The sequence below is a fragment of the Lepidochelys kempii genome, chromosome 2 (assembly GCF_965140265.1).
Source record: "Lepidochelys kempii isolate rLepKem1 chromosome 2, rLepKem1.hap2, whole genome shotgun sequence".
NCBI lineage: Eukaryota > Metazoa > Chordata > Testudines > Cheloniidae > Lepidochelys > Lepidochelys kempii.
Window position 1 is genome coordinate 136,249,950 of NC_133257.1, and position 17,572 is coordinate 136,267,521.

A 17,572-nucleotide genomic window follows, 5' to 3' on the forward strand; every position below is an offset into this window, starting at 1 on the left:
TCGAGATGGCTCCATATGAGTGACATGTCCTCTTCATTATTTACCACTCCCCCGATCTTTCTGTCATTGGCAGATTTTACAGTGATGATTGTATATTTGCTTCCAAGTCACTGATCAAAATTTTAGGTAGCGTACATCCAAGAACCAATCCCTGCAGGACCCTACGAGAAAGACACCCGCTCGATAATGATTCCTTCTTTAAAAGGACATTTTGAGACCTATTAGGTAGCCCGTTACTAAGGGGCGGAGTCCGAGTTGGGACATTTTTCTGACAACTTTACTTGTGTTTTCCGAACCTAGAACTCGGCTGGCAACGTATGGATCAGGCTGAATTGGTTCCAACCTCACTGAGAATCTTACCTTCTACACAGGGGATATCTGCTTTCTGCAAAATCAACACCGAAAGGAGAAACACTTCCAAAGAAGCTCCTCCTTAGCACTCAGGTGCATGAACACAAATCCTCTCTTAGTCCTCTGGGAGAGACTGCGAGAAGGAGGCTTGCTGCAGCAAGGCTACAGGGGTCTCCCAGGTTCCCCCTGCCCTGCATCCCTGTCCTGCCTGGCTGATGTCAAGGGAGCTCTGTGAGGTCACAGCCTCCTCACCACCTCTGCCCAATAGGCTGAGTTCCTGCCAAAGGCCCTTGTGAAGTCACTGCCACACCCACCTCTCCCTTGCAGGGCTGATGTCTGCCCCTGGACAGCCCAGTAGGATGTTTGAGCTGCTCCCCACATCACCCCACATGCTCATTATTGATTCTGGGCAGCAAATAGGCTACCCAGAGTCTGTTCCTCACCCCACACTGAGTTTTTCATTGATTCATAGATTTTCCTTTAGGCCATTAGATCTCCTAATGAGGCCTCTATTTCACAAACCATGAAATTTCACACCCTTACCCCCATATTAAGCCCAATAGCTTGTGTTTCACTAAAACACGCCTTCCAAAAAGGCAGCCAAGTGTGATGTGAGGCCATCAGGAAACAGAGAATCCACCTCTTCCCTAGGCAATTTCTTCCACTCATTAATCTCCCTCACTCCTAGATTAGGACTGGGCATTTGCTGTATTCAGATGTGTTGTTTGAATGGGCTGACTTGTCCTCATCATTATTTACCACGACACCAATCTTTGTGCCCCCTGCAGACGTTACTGGCTGTGATGTGATATTGACTTCCAGATCGTTGTTGTAAATGCTGAAGACAGTTAATGGCTGAGAGTCTGTTCACCCCCCGCCTTCCCCCAGGCACCACACACCCACTCCCCCCTGTAGTACAGGAAAAGGGCATCCAGCCCTACTCTCATATGGTTTCAAAAACACGCTTAGCAGCAGTTTCAACTATGGGGTTATGAACCACGCATGGGGGTCCCCTGTTAACAAACACACTTCACATCTAGATTGTCAACAGGCTGCAGTTCTATGCATCTGAGTTTCCTACCTTCTAAACTGGTATGATAAACCCACCTTGATGATCTTCATTTAAAATTGGGGAGACTGTATGGCACAGGGAAATGAAGTGACTTGCTTGTGGTCACACAGTGATTGAATGGAAAAGCCTGGATGAGAACAATGTATTTGTTCTGGTTCCCAGACCAGGCCCTGGTCCCTTGTGTTCCTTGCCTCTCTGGTGTAAAATTCAGGAAGCATCTTACTGGATGCTTTTCCTTCTTCTCCATTTCGCTTAGCTCCACATCCCCAGCGAGGAAGGATTTTTTGTTACCCAGCTGGCTCTAACATATGTGGTTATTGTCACAGACTGAGTCCCCCTGGTGGACACTTATCAGACTGCACCAATCGGACCCAACCTCTGGATCCAGCTCTGTGGATCTTTTCGGGGGGTGGGGGTGGGGGAGGGTTTGCTGATTGTTCCATCGGGAGGAAGTCCTGTTGGGAGGGCAGGGGAGCAGAGAGATGGGGGAGAAAGCGATAGGGTGTGTGTCTGGAGGTCCAGACAGAAGGGCTGCAGCAAGCAGGAGTCCTGAACTCTGTGTGCAGACACATTGCTTGGTGTCAGCGCTTTCAGAGTGTGGTACCACTGGGCCTGTAGGGCCTTGTGTTGAATGTAACCCTGTTTTACTGCTTCCCCTATCTTTGCCCCTGTTGTTTTTCTCCTCTGTAAATATCTGTTTCCCTTTCCTGTAGGCATTGTACTCTTCCAATGTGTGTGTGTGCTCACTCTATTGGAAGAGAAGGTTAAAGGACTAGGGAGGCAAGTATCAACCCTGCGCTGCATCAGAGAACATGAATGTTTTCTGGATAGAAGTCTGTTTGGTGCTTGAAGCACAATATGCTGAAGAATCAAAGAGTGCAGTGCAGAACGGGGGAGAATATTGGCAGCATGTGACCTCCAGAAGAAGAAAGTGGAGAACCTATGTACCCCCAATGCAGATAGAGGTGCAAAACCGTTTTCAGGCTCTCTGCACAGCAAATGCAAAAAAGCAAACGCAATATGGGTTGCATAAAGAGAGGCATACCATGCAAGTCATAGGAGATGATGGTACTGCTCTACTCAGCGCTGGTTAGGGCTCAGCTGGAGTACTGTGTCCAATTTTGGTCACTGCTATATGAAAAGGATGTAGAGGCGAGTGACAAAAATGATCAAAGGTGTGGAATGTGAGTCATATGAGCAAAGGCTGGATGAATTGGGTATGTTTAGATTGGAAAAGAGGGAAATGATAGCAATCTTCAAATACTTGAAAGGCTTTCATAAGGAAGATAGAGAAAAATTGTTCTCTTGCCACAGAGGGCAGGACAAGAGGCAATGCGTTCAAACTATAGCATAGCGGATTTAGATTAAATCTCCAGAAATACTTCATAACCAAGATTTTATCAATGATGATTGTATATTTGCTTCCAAATCACTGATCAAAATGTTAAATAGCATTAGCGCCAAGAACCAATCCTTGCAGGATCCTACTAGAAAGATACTTGCCTGAGAACGATTCCTCCTTTACAATTACATTTTGAGACCTATTAGGTAGCCCATTACTAAGGGGAAGAATCCTAGGCGGGACATTTTTCTGCCCATTTACCTTTTGTTTTCCGAGCCTAGAGCTCGGCTCGCAATGCATGGAGGAGACTGAAGAAGTTCCAACTCTCACTGAGAATCTTACCTTCTACACAGGAGATGTCTGCTTTCTCCAAAATCAACACAGGAAGGTGAAAACTCCCAAAGAAGCTCCTTCTTAGCACTCAGGTGCGTGAACACAAATCCTCTCTTGGTCCTCAAGGAGAGACCGTGAGAAGGAGGATTGTTCAGCAAGGCTACAGGGGTCTCCGAGGTTCCCCCTGACCTGCACCCCTGTACTGCATGTCTGATGTCAAGGGAGCTCTGTGAGGTCACAGCCTCCTCACCAACTCTGCCCAATAGGCTGAATTCCTACCAAAGGCCCTTGTGAAGTCACTGCCACACCCACCTCTCCTTTGCAGGGCTGATGTCTGCCCCTGGACAGCCAGGTTGGATGTTTGAGCTGCTCCCCCGATCACCCCACTTGCTCACTCTTGATTCTGGGGAACAAGCAGGCTTTCCAGTAAAACAGCAGAGTCTGTACCTCATCCCGCACTGAGTTTTTCATAGATTTGTAGGCCATTAGATCTCCTAATCCAGCCTCTATTTCACAAGTCATGAAATTTCAGACACTTACCCCATATTAAGCTCAATTCCTTGTGTTTCACTGAAACCCACCTTCCAGAAAGACAACCAGTTGTGATGTGAGGCCATCAGGAAACAGAGACTCCACCTCTTCCCTTGGTAATTTGTTCCATTGGTTTGTCTCCGTCACTGTCAAAAATTCTTGCCTCACTTCTAATTTGAATTTCTCTGGCTTCAGCTGACAGCCGTTGCTTCTTGTTGTGCCTTTCTTGACTAGATTGAAGAGCATTTTGGTACTCATTATTTTCTATAGCTAGGCCCCTACCAATTATAAAGGACAGTGAAATTAGCCCTGCCCTGTGAAATCCCATCTTCCCGTGCCGGCTTGGAGCATCCCGCTAGTCCGCTGGGCTGGGGACAGGACAAGCTTTTCCCCTGCACAATTGCTCTCGGTGGGGCTATCAGACTCACCTGTAGACGCAGCGCATTAGTGAGGTTGGTACACCCTCAGATCTGTGCTGCAGCAGCCCCGGAGTTGGGCTCAGGGCTTTGGCCCTGGCAGCTTCTGCCCAGGCTTGGGGATTCTGCCCCCACCCCCACCTGCTCCTGTTCCGACCAGGGCTCTGGGTGCCCAGGGTCAGGGCTTCTGGCCCCTGAGGCTGCAGCCAGGGTTTGGGGCACCCAGACTCATGTCTTGAGCTCCCGAAAACTCCAGCCACGTGCCTGGGCTTGGGGCTTCTGCCTCCTCCCTACACACACACACTCCTGCCAGGGATCTGGGCACCTGGGCTCAGGGCTTCTGCCCGGCAGCTGCAGTGGCCGCTCGAGGCTTCAGCCCCCGCGGCTGGAGCCAGAACTTGAGGCACTCAGGCTCAGGGCTGCTGCTCCGCAGCTGCAGCAGGGACTGGGGTGCCGGGCTTAAGGCTTCCACCCTCCAATTCTCTCCTGCCAGGGCTCTGGCTGCCCAGGCTCGGGGCTTACTCCCCCTGTGGCTCCTGCTGGGGCTCAGGTGCCTATTTTTCTGGGGCCCCCGAAATTGGCCGGGGCCCCTGCATTAATCTGCCAGGGAACCAGTAGCTAGGAGCCCCAGCTGAGGTGCTCCCACCAGCTGGGACCCACCTCCACATCCGGGAGCCTCCTCTCGCTTCAGGAAGGTTAGTGGCTGCTGCCTTCAGAGTCCAGCACTGAAGGCAGCACAGAAGTGAGGGAGGAAATGCTGCGACACCTCCCCCAAACAACTTTTGACCTCCCCGCGTTATCCCATTTTGGGTCAGGACTCCCATGGTTTCAGCACTGTGAAATTTCAGATGTAAACATCTGAAATGGTGAAATTGACTAATTTAAAAACCCTCTGCCCGTGAAATTGACCAAAATGGTCCGTGAATTTGGTAGGACCCTAGTTATTATGGATTCCCTAGCAGCTTTGAACTCCCAGTTCACCTGAAAGACCATTGACAATTCATGCTACATGAGAAATTTCCTAGAATAAACTACCAAGATTGGGAAAAAATGAAGGAAATCAACCAAAGCCTAAGCTAGGATGGAGAGCATTCATCCAAGCAGTGTTTCAACCCCTCCCCTCCCACCTGTCTGCCTGCCATGAAATGGGGGGATACAGAGGGGCATGGATTTCTGTTTGTGAACTTTCTAAAGACCAGGAGTACTTGTGGCATCTTAGAGACGAACAAATTTATTTAGTCTCTAAGGTACCACAAGTCATCCTTTTCTTTTTGCGAATACAGACCAACATGGCTGCTACTCTGAAACCTTTCTAAAGACTGTAGGCTTTAGCACCAACCATACAGTCCAGACTCTGAATTCTTGAAAAAACATCCATTTTGGATTGTGCACAGCAGAGGCTGCTTGAAGGGGAGGGGAAGGTGGAGGAGGGAGCGTGAGGGGACAGGCTGGGCAAATGGCATGGCGTCTGCACTATACCAAAGACACACACACAACGATGCATGGAATATTATCCAGGACAGTAAATTATTTGGCTATAATTTACAAAGTCCTGAGTTTTGAAAGTACAATTTATCCAGGAAAAAAATCGGGGTCGGGGGTAGGAGAGTTGCAGTTACCAGCCTGGACTTCCAGTCTCTGGCCAGGCGCATCCCCCTCTTTAGGGGTTTCACTGGTGTCTTCTCCAAACTGCTCCTTCTGATATAATTTGACGACCACGTCCTGGCCTTCAGGGTCATTTGCAGGATCTTCATTGTTCCCAGCTGCAGCACCCCCCTCCTTATCCTGTCTGATAATGAGCCCGCTATGGTTCAGCAAAATGGCATGTGTCATAATAGGCCCTCTGCTGAGAGCCCTCGATGTAGGGATAATCCTCCCTTTTTCTTTTTTTTAATAAGTTCTTTCCCTTGTTTCCTATGAGTTGCCCTGTGTAACCGTTGGTTGTCCTATGATATCTATTCTGCCTAGTAACAGAGCGAGAGAGAGACCCCACCCTTTTTGGTGCCACGTGCCGCCCAGGAAGTGGGCTGTGTGCAGAAAGTCAGTTGGCTGTCAATGGACTGGCAGTTGGTTAACCGTTCATTGCTCGCGGCTCAGGGACAGGTTGGGCGGAGCAATCAAGGTGCTGCTGTCTATTCCACCACTTCAGAGACAGAGGAGGTCCTTGAATTGTCCTTACCCACGCACACTGCCCGTTATAGCGGCAGCATACCGCACTCACTCTGCCCAGCGGGGGTAATTTGCTCGAACTCTTGAAGATGAGCAGAAGAGGAGGAGAGAGACGCACCTTGTGAAGGGATCTTACCTTTCCCCCCCACTCTTCTCTTTCTCTCCTCTTTTATTCCTGCCACTATCATTTGCTTGTTAGGGACTTGGCAACTGCCAAACTTATTATCTTTGTAATTAAGGTGTTAGGTAATAAATGTTATCTGGTTTGTGTTATTTACCTGTCAGTTTTGATTTTAAATACACCCGGTGACAGATACAGAGAGTTTGATCCTGTAAAAAGGGGTAGGATTTGAGGCCTAGGTTTCATTACTCCCGTGAATTTTATAGATTTTAAGAGACCTGTCTGTAAGACTGACAGCGCCCAATCTAGATCTGAATAGGAAGGGCACGTGCAAGGTGCATTTGCTGACTTTTTATTGGAGTCCTGGACCTTCTGATGCTGCTTCAAATGTTTCACTCTCTCTCAGCACTGAACAGCAGAATGCTCCGTGTCCAACTCTGCCAGCCGTTGGCTCTGCGACATAAAGCTGTGTAGTGCTGCTGCTCTGAGAGAAACTGTGGTCACAGCTAGAATCCTGCCACCTACCGATGGCAATGTTGGTGTGTTCCTCCCGCCGACTAGCTGCTCACAGGGTGGTGAGCGTTTTAAGCTTCTGTGAGTTTGGAGGCTACAGCATGTGACTTCTGGTGCACACAGGGGGAGTGGGAAGATAACAGACAGGTCAGGAAGATATGGGTACAGGGAACGGTGGGAACTGCAGTGGAGGACTATTCCGACTCGAAACCAGGAAACCACACCGTCACAACATTCACACTGCAAAGTGGGCAGATATGGGGGTGGGCCCACTGCAAAGATGTGGGTCTTTGTAGTCCAGCTGTCCTAGGCCCCAAAGAAAAAGTTTCACAGCCTGCTTTTTAAAGTGATGTGCTCTCTAAGATGAGAAAGCCACTCCTGTGCCAGGAGCCCCAGAACACTGATCAAAACCTAACGGCTCTCAGGAATGTTGAGGACTTGGAGCGGGGATTGAGGTCAGGTGTTTATTGTTTTGCACAGATGTGTAACTCTTGTGCTGTCTAAGGCCTTGGCTACACTTGCGAGTTACAGCGCAATAAAGGAGCCCCGGGCGCACTAGCTCACTCCCCGTCCACACTGGCAAGGCACGTAGAGCCCTCTGACTCCGCGGCTACAGCGCTGCTGGTACGCCACCTCGGCGAGTGGAATAGTGTTTGCTGTGCCCCCGCCGGAGCGCCGCAGCACCAGTGTGGATGCCCTGATCCTATAGTGCGCTCTGATCGGCCTCCAGAAGTGTCCCACAATGCCTGTGCTAGCCAATCTGGTCATCACTTTGAACTCTACTGCCCTGCCCTCAGGTGACCAACCGTCAGACCCGCCATTTAAATTCTCTGGGAATTTTGAAAAATCCCTTCCCGTTTGCTCAGCCAGGCGTGGAGTGCTATCAGCGAATCCTTCCAGGTGATCATGCCTCCATGTGCCAGGCGAGCCCCAGTATGGAGCAATGGCGAGTTGCTGGACCTCATCAGTGTTTGGGAGGAGGAAGCTGTCCAGTCCCAGCTGCGCTCCAGCTGTAGGAATTACGATACCTTCGGGCAGATATCAAGGGACATGATGGAAAGGGGCCATGACCGGGATGCACTGCAGTGCAGGATTAAAATGAAGGAGCTGCAGAATGCCTACCACAAAGCCCGCGAGGCAAACTGCCACTCCGGTGCTGCCCCTGTGACCTGCCGTTTCTACAAAGAGCTGGATGCGATACTTGGGGGTGACCCCACCTCCACTCTGGGGACCACCATGGACACTTCAGAGCCCACTGCAACAAGGCAGGAGGACGGGGAGGAGGAGGAGAAGCAAAGCGGGAGCGAGAGTGCTGAGGCGGAGGAAGACACCCGGGAATCCCTGCATGCATGCAACCAGGAGCTGTTCTCAAGCCAGGAGGAAGGTAGCCAGTCGCCTTTACAGATGAAACCTTGAGATCTCAGCCGTCCGTGTTATTACCGACCGAAAGACTCCAAAGAATCAGAAAGAGGCCATGTAGAAGCAAGGAAGACATGTTGCATGAAGTAATGCAGCATTCAAGTAATGAAAATCAAAAAGTGCAGGAGTGGCAGGAGAGTGAAAGGAGGGTCCGCCAGCAGAATGCGGATCGCTGGCACTAAAGCACGGACCGGCTGCTAAGCATCATTCAATACAGGCGCTCGTAGCAATGCAGCCGGAGCACTACCGCACCCGCCCCCACCCCCACCCCCACAGCCCTTGCCCCAAAACTCTTTCCCTTCTGCTCCCATGTCACCTCCAACCCACTTTCCCCAACATCCGGGTTCTTATTGCCACCAGCTGCTTTCAACACCTGTAGCTTCACCACTCAGTCCTGAAAATGACAACCCTTACCCACTGCACTCAACCCCCATCACCATGCAGTATAGCCATCCTGAAGTGCAGCACTCATTGCACAGCACTCCAGACAGGACATATGCAAATCTGTGATTGTACCGTTCCCCACCCTCTTGCCCTTTCTGTTTCCCAAGCAGTTGTGTCTCTTTTCAATAAATGGATTTTTTGGCTTTGAAAACATTCTTTATTATTGCATAAAGTAAAAGATACCTTAGCCCAGGAAAGCAACAGGCACTGCAAGTCAGCGTATCAAACACAGATTCCAACGTTGGAACCACTGCACTTCACTCCCATGCAGGGCATCAAACATTACCAGTGGCTTTCAACCTCAAATTGCTCCCTCAAGGCATCCCTAATCCTTGCAGCCCCACACTAGGCCCCTCTAATAGCCCTGCTCTCTGGCTGTTCAAATTCAGCCTCCAAGTGTTGAACCTCTGAGTTCCATGCCTGAGTGAATCTTTCATCCTTCCCTTCACAAATGTTAGGGAGGGTACAGCACGCGGATATAACCGCTGGGATGCTGTCATTGGCCAGGTCCAGGTTCCCATACAGAGAGCACCAGCGGACCTTTAAAGGGCCAAAAGCACACCCCACAGTCATTCTGCACTGGCTCAGCATGTTGTTGAACTGCTCCTTGCTGCTGTCAAGGCTCCTTGTGTAGGGTTTCATGAGTCACGGCTTGAAAGGGTAAGCAGGGTCTCCAAGGATCACAATGGGCATTTCAACTTCCCCTATGGTGATCTTCTGGTCTGGGAAAAAAGTCCCAGCTTGCAGCTTCCTGAACAGGCCAGTGTTCCGAAAGATGCGTGCGTCAGGCACCTTTCCGGGCCAGTCTGCGTTAATGTCAATGAAACGCCCATGGTGATCCACAACCTCCCAGAGAACCACTGAGAAATACCCCTTCCGATTAACGTACTTGGAGACTAGGTGGGCTGGTGCCAGGACTGGAATATGCCTGCCATCTATCGCCTCTCCGCAGTTAGGGAAACCCATTTGTTCAAAGCCAGCCACAATGTCATGCACGTTACCCAGAGTCACGGTTCTTCTGCGCAGGATCCGATTAATGGCCCTGCAAACTTGCATCAACACGATTCCAATGGTCGACTTCCCCACTCCAAACTGGTTAGTGACTGATCAGAAGCTGTCTGGAGTTGCCAGCTTCCAGACTGCAACAGCCACCCGCTTCTCCACCGTCAGGGCAGCTCTCAATCTCACGTCCTTGCACCGCAGGGTGGGGGTGAGCTCCTCACAGAGTCCCATGGAAGTGGCTTTTCTCATCCAAAAGTTCTGCAGCCACTGCTCATCATCCCAGACATGCATGACGATGTGATCCCACCACTCACTGCTTGTTTCCCGAGCCCAAAAGCGGCGTTCCATGGTGGTGAGCATGTCCATGAATGCCACAAGCAAACTCATGTCATATACATTCCTTGAGTCGATATCATCGTCGGAGCCCTCACTGTCACTTTGGATCATGAGGAATAACTGGACTGCCAAACATGACGTGCTGGCGAGACTTGTCAGCATACTCCTCAGCAGTTCGGGCTTGTCAAGTTTCCTTCCCCACTCTGAACTCTAGGGTACAGATGTGGGGACCTGCATGAAAACCCCCTACGCTTATTTTTACCAGCTGAGGTTAACACTTCCCCAAGGTATAAACTATTTTACCTTTTGCCCTTGGACTTTATTGCTCCCACCAACAAGCGTTTAACAAATATACAACAGGGAAAGAGTCCGCTTGGAAACGTCTTTCCCCCACAAATCCTCTCCAAACCCTACATCCCCTTTCCTGGGGAAGGCTCAATAAAAATCCTCACCAATTTGCATAGGTGAACACAGACTCAAACCCTTGGATCTTAAGAACAATGAAAAAGCAATCAGGTTCTTAAAAGAAGAATTTTAATTGAAGAAAAAGTAAAAGAATCACCTCTGTAAAATCAGGATGGTAAATACCTTACAGGGTAATCAGATTCAAAACATAGAGAATCCCTCTAGGCAAAACCTTAAGTTACAAAAAGACACAAAACCAGGAATAAACATTCCATTCAGCACAGCTTATTTTATCAGCCATTTAAACAAAACAGAATCTAACACATATCTAGCTAGATTACTTACTAAGTTCTAAGACTCCATTCCTTTTCTGTTCCTGGCAAAACAACACACAGACAGAGAGAACCTTTGTTTCTCCCCCACTCCAGCTTTGAAAGTATCTCGTCTCCTCATTGGTCATTTTGGTAAGGTGCCAGCGAGGTTATTCTAGCTTCTTAAACCCTTTACAGGTGAAAGGGTTTTTCCTCTGTCCAGGAGGGATTTTAAAGGTGTTTACCCTTCCCTTTATATTTATGACAGGGCTTCATTCCCGCAGACCGAAAGGGAAGACCGAGCGCGCAGTGCAAAAAAACACTGAAAGATGGCGCCAAACGTGGACGGAAGCAAAGGGAATGCTGGGATGCAAACCAATGCATCATGGGGTGTTGGGACAGGGCCCAGAATGCCCCACACTCCCCACCCCCTTCCCACAAGCCACAGCGCCAGAATGGGAAGAGGTGCTCTGCAGGACAGCTGCCCATAATGCACCATTCACAATGCCTCTGCAAGTGCCGCAAATGTGGCCACGCCAGTGTGCTTGCAGCTATCAGTGTGGACAGACTGCAGCACTTTCCCCACTGCGCTTTACGAAGGTGGGTTTAACTCACAGCGCTCTACATCTGCAAGTGTAGCCATGCCCTAAGAGAAAAGTGTGTATGTTTCAGAAGTTACTTTGCAAATCCTGTGGTTCCTCCTTTTAACTGCTCTGTGGTCTCTGAGGGGCTAAACTGGAAAGAGAAGTAAACAGAGATGAAGGGGGAATCTGGGAAAATGTGGAAAGTGCCTGGAGAGGCTTGGGATGTCCCAGCACTGGCTTTAGGTGCAGTCTCAAAGACAGACAGTCCCAGTTGTCCCCCTCCCATCTCCTCATCTGGTCTGTCTCTCTCCAGCATCCTGGCCTCCTGTATCAATCTAACTCCCCAGGCTCCTCATCCATTCGCAATCTCCAGCCCCAGCTCCTGCTTTCAATCTCTTTGCCCAGCCAGGCCCAGTTCTCCAGAATCCCAGCTCTTCATCAGATCCATCTGCCATTCCCCCTCACCTCCTTTCTGCTCATGGTATATGGAGGTACCAATGACATAGGGAAGGATAGGAGAGACGTCTTGGAGGCCAAATTTAGGTTGCTGGGGAAGAGATGGAAGTCCAGGACCTCCATGATAGCTTTCTCTGAAATGCTGTCAGTTCCACACGCAGGGCTAGCTAGACAGGCAGAACTGCAGGTTCTCAATGCATGGGTGAGACAATGATGTAGGGAGGAGAAGTTTAGATTTATTAGGAACGGAGGAATCTTTTGGGAAAGGGGGAGCCTAAACAGGAAGGATGGGCTCCGCCTAAACCAAAGTGGAACCACATTGCTGGCACTTAAAATTAAAAACGTCGTAGAGTAGTTTTTAAACTAAGGGCTGGGGGAAAGCCGACATATGTGGAGGAGCATGTGGTTAGAACAGAGACGTCTCTTAGGGGAGGATCTATTAATGGAGATTCTTTGTGTTCTAGTAAGGAGGAGAGGATGGACGATAAAATACTGCTAGGATTGGATGAGAAACAATCAAATGAAAAAGAGTCCCATTCATTTACATCACAAAATGGCAGACAGCTGAAAAGTAACAATTTTAAGTGCTTATATACAAATGGTAGAAGTCTAAATAATAAGACTGCTGAACGAGAGTGCCTCATCTTAAATGAGGATATTGATACAGTAGACATCACAGAAACTTGGTGGAATGAGGATAATCAATGGGACACAGTAATACCAGGCTACAAAATATATCGGAAGGACAGAACAGGCCGTGCTGGTGGGGGAGTGGCACTATATGTGAAAGAAAAAATAGAATCAAATGAAGTAAAAAGCTTAAATGAATCAAACTGTACCATACAATCTCTATGGATAGTTATTCCATGCTTGAACAATAAGAATATCGCGGTGGGATATACTACAGACCACCTAACCGGGATGGTGATAGTGACCGTGAAATGCTCAGGGAGATTAGAAAGGCTACAAAAATAAAAAACTCAATAATAATGGGGCATTTCAACTATACTGACGGGATACATGTCACCGCAGGACTGGATGCAGAGAGAGTTTCTTGACACCTTAAATGACTGCTTCTTGGAGCAGCTAGTCTTGGAACCCACAAAAAGAGAGGCAATTCTTGATTTAGTCCTAAGTGGAGCACAGGAGCTGGTCCAAGAAGTGAATATAGCTGAACCGCTTGGTAATAGTGACCATAGTATAATTAGATTTAATATCCTCGTTGCAGGGAAAACACCACAGCAGCCCAACAGAATAGCACTTAGTTTTGGAAAGGGGAACTACATAAAAACGAGGAAATTAGTTAAACAGAAATTAAAAGGTACAGTGCCAAAAGTGAAATCCCTGCAAGTTGCATGGAAACTTTTTAAAACCCCATAATAGAGGCTCAACTTAAATGTATACCCCAAATTAAAAAAACATACTAAGAGAACCAAAAACATGCCACCGTGGCTAAACAACAAAGTAAAAGAAGCAGCGAGAGGCAAAAAGGCACCCTTTAAAAAGTGGAAGTTAAATCCTAGGGAGGAAAATAGAAAGGAGCATAAACTCTGGCAAATGAAGTGTAACACTATAATGAGGAAGGCCAAGAAAGAATTTGAAGAACAGCTAGCCAAAGACTCAAAAAGTAACAGCCATTTTTTTTAAAGTACATCAGAAGCAGGACGTCTGCTAAACCACTAATGGGGCCATGGACAATCGAGATGCAAAAGGAGCACTCAAGGACCATAAGGCCATTGCAGAGAAATGAAATTAATTCTTTGTATCGGTCTTCATGGCTAAGGATGTGCGGGAGATTCCCAAACCTGAGCCATTCTTTATGGTGACATATCTGAGGAACTCTCCCAGATTGAGATGTCATTAGAGGAGGTTTTGGAACAAATTGATAAACTATACTGTAATAAGTCACCAGGACCAGATGTTATTCACCCAAGAGTTCTGAAGGAACTCAAATGTGAAATTACAGAACTACTAACTGTGGGAGAATAAATCAGCTTCTGTACCAGATGACTGGAGGATAGCTAATGTGATGCCAATTTTTAAAAAAGCTCCAGAGGTGATCCTGGCAATTACAGGTTGGGAAGCCAAACTTGAGTACCAGGCAAACTGGTTGAAACTATAGTAAAGAACAGAATTATCAGATACATAGATGAACATGATTTGTTGGGGAAGAGTCAACATGTTTTTGTAAAGGGAAATCATGCCTCACCAATTTAAGAGTATTCTCTGAGGGGGTCAACAAGCATGTGGACAAGGGTGATCCAGTGGATATAGTGTACTTAGATTTTCAGAAAGTCCTTTGACAAGGACCCTCACCAAAGGCTCTTAAACAAAGTTAGCTGTTATGGGATAAAAGGGAAGGTCCTTTCATGGATTGGTAATTGGTAAAAAGATAGGAAACAAAGGATAGGAATAAATGGACAGTTTTCAGAATGGAGAGAGGTAAATAGCAGTGTCCCTCAGGGGTTTGTTCTGGGACCAGTCCTATTCAACATATTCATAAATGATCTGGAAAAAAAGGGTAAACAGTGAGGTGGCAAAATTCGCAGATGATACAAAACTACTCAAGAAAGTTAAGTCCAAAGCAGACTGTGAAGAGCAACAAAGCGATCTCACAAAACTGGGTGACTGGGCTACAAAAATGGCAGATGAAATTCAGTGTTGATAAATGCAAAGTAATGCACTTTAGAAAACATAATCCCAACTATACATATAAAATGATGGGGTCTAAATTAGCTGTTACCACTCAAGAGAGAGATCTTGGAGTCATTGTGGATAGTTCTCTGAAAACATCCACTCAATGTTCAGCGGCAGTCAAAAAAGAGAACAGCATGTTGGGAACCATTAAGAAGTGGCTAGATAATAAGACAGAAAATATCATATTGCCTCTGTATAAATCTATGTTACACTCACATCTTGAATACTGCGTGCAGATGTGGTCACCCCATCTCAAAAATATATATATTGGAATTGGAAAAGGCACAGAAAAGGGCAACAAAAATGATAAAGGGTATGCAAGAGCTCCCATATGAGGAGCAATTAATAAGACTGGGACTTTTCAGCTGTGAAAATAGATGACTAAGGGGGGCTATGATAGAGGTCTATAAAATCATGACTGGTGTGGAGCAAGTAAATAAGGAAGTGTAATTTACTCTTTCTCATAACACGAGAACTAGGGGTCACCAACTGAAATTAAAAGGCATCAGGTTTAAAACAAACAAAAGGAAGTATTTCTTCACACCATGCACAGTCAACCTGTGGAACTCTTTGCCAGAGGGAATGTTATGAAGGTCAAGACTATAACAGGGTTCAAAAAAGGACTAGATAAATTCATGGAGGATAGGTCTACCAATGGCCATTAGCCAGGATTGGCAGGGATGGTGTCCCTAGTCTCTGTTTACCAGAAGCTGGAAATGGGCAACAGAGGATGGATCACTTGATGATTACCTGTTCTGTTCATTCTCTCTGAAGCACTTGGCACTGGCCATTGTCCAAAGATAGGCTACTGGGCTAGATCAACCTTTGGTCTGACCCACTATGGTCGTTCTTATGTTCTTCCACCCACCCCACTGGTTCTCACTCCTCTCTGCTCTCTGGCTGCAAGTCTCCTTGCTCACTCAGGTCTACTCTCTGCCCTCCCCTCAACTCCAAATGCCAGTTTCTTTCACCTCCTGCCAGCTTCCAACATCCCTTAGGCTTTTTCTCCCATTCTACTCACCCCTGTCCCCTAGTCTCTGCATTTGAATCTAGTACTTCCTCGTCCGGGCCCAGTGGGATGGGGGAGGTGGGTAATTGAGAGCACAGGAGAGACAGGCTCTCTGCTCTCAGTTCAGGTATCTGGAGCCAGCACAGACCACAGCAGCTGAGAGCTGCAATTACAGGGAAAGTCCTGCTCAGCCCCAGGCCGGAGCATGCCAGTGAAGACACAATTGCCAGGGGGAATGGAGCTGCTAACCTCAAAGAAGCCTCTATCGGGTCTGTGTGAACTCTGACTTTTCAAAGACTTCTCATTTGGTCAATTTAGGTAGATTGTCGGAGACAGCAAAAGCCGCATCCCTGGCACAAAGGCCACCTCCTTGGGAAATTTCAAGTCCCTGCTTCAAAGCCTGGGGGCACTAGAGCTTTTCAAAGAAAATGTCATCAGAAGTGTTTAGCATTGGTAAGCACTGTCTACATAGACTAAGGCCAGAAGGGACCACTGTGGTCATCTCGTCCCTGCCTATAACAGACCCATAACATCTGGCCTAGCCTCATTCTCACTAAAGCTGAATGACTTTGACTAAATATTTCAGGAAATATTCAGCCTCAAGGCAGACACCCAGCATGGGAAATTTCAGCCCAGCCAGTTACAGTTTGACAATGCTATAAGCAACTGAAAACAAAGGCGTATCGTGGGAAGCACCGGGCAACCTTAATAACAGGCAGTGCTGGCAGCGCCCCCTATAATGTGAGGCACTCACAGCTGGCTGGAGCGATGGGATGTCAGTCAGGGCCAGCAAAGGTCAGGATGTCAGAAATCCTCCTGATTTGAATTCACACACCAAAAATCTTCTTTGCAACGCTCTACAGCTCCTCCCCGACTTCAAAAACAACTTTTGACACGTAGCTCCAGGGTCTGACCCCTCCAGGTGCTTGGCTCAAAGGGCTGAGCAAGCTAATCCCCATGGGGTGCAATGGAAGTCGGGGTGCTGAACACCTGCCATGACTCGGCCCTTTGGTATGTCATACAGCCAGTCGGTGGAAACCATGCCACACTCTGCCAGTTCAGCCTGGCCACAAGCAGGGGTGACCCCTCTTAACTGCTAGTGGATTGGCCACTGCTTACACCTGGGTTGAAGTTGGTCTTTTATGTTAGCTCTGTTTTCTTTGTACCAGCTTGTGCCATCAGATTTTTGCTGCTTGCCCAAGGTAAATAAGATGCGAGAGCAGAATCATGTCCAGAGTCCAAAAAACAGCAATTAATCCAGAAACAATAAATTAATTATAAAATGCTATGAATACCTGGAGTGACCCCACCAGGAAGCCAAATAGCCTGAAGACAAACCATGGAGCACGTACTTTAGGAACAGTTCTTTAGAGTTAGTATTCTAAAGGCTGGTGCCGGTGTCAGGAAGGGCAGGGCGAGTCACTTCTCTACCCAACCTGCCGAAACACCCACTGTTACCCCTTTGGGATTTAGAGAGCATGGCCCCTTTAAATCTTTTCCCGGGGGACGGGGAGTTGATTGTTCTATGAGGAGAAAGTCCTGTTGGGAGGGCAGGGGAGCGGGGAGGGGGGAAGAGCACGACAGGGTATTTAAGCCCTCCTGCAGGTGTCCCAACTTTTTGTTAAAAACGATCTAATTGTCACGTATTTTCTCTCTCCCCCCAGTCGGTACTGGTGGGTCCCGCTGCTGGCTGGATCCCTGCTTGCCAGCCGCCTGCCCACCAGCATTGAGTGGGGGGACCCAGTGGCTGACAATGGGGGTGGGTGTGCAAAGCTGGTGGCAGGGTGTTCCCCCTCTCGCTGTCCTCTCCCTGCTTTGCCCCTTCACCTTGCCCCCCAGCCCCGCTGCTCCTCCATATCTGCACCAGCGGGGAGTGTCCCGCTCCCAGCACTGTGCTGAGAACCAGCCCCTGGTCAGAGTGCTCAGCTCACCAACAGCCGGGCCAGCAGGCTACTTCTTTCCCCCACTGCCTCTGGCTGGGCTGGCCCCGCAGGAAAGCTCAAGACCCTCGGCTTGGGGTGTTGGCCGGGAGGAGCCAAGCCCTGCATGTGCCAAAGCCCC

General features: G+C 48.3%; 1 protein-coding gene across 1 annotated transcript in view; it reads left to right on the forward strand.

Moving 5' to 3' along the window:
- The window catches only part of ANKH (ANKH inorganic pyrophosphate transport regulator), a 281,913-nt gene extending 266,069 nt beyond the window's left edge, over positions 1-15,844 (forward strand). Inside the window, exon 14 of the mRNA XM_073332299.1 lies at positions 15,830-15,844. The gene's annotated coding sequence lies outside the window, so the exon portion shown is untranslated. The remainder of the gene's footprint in view (positions 1-15,829) is intronic.
- Positions 15,845-17,572: the final 1,728 nt, after the last annotated feature.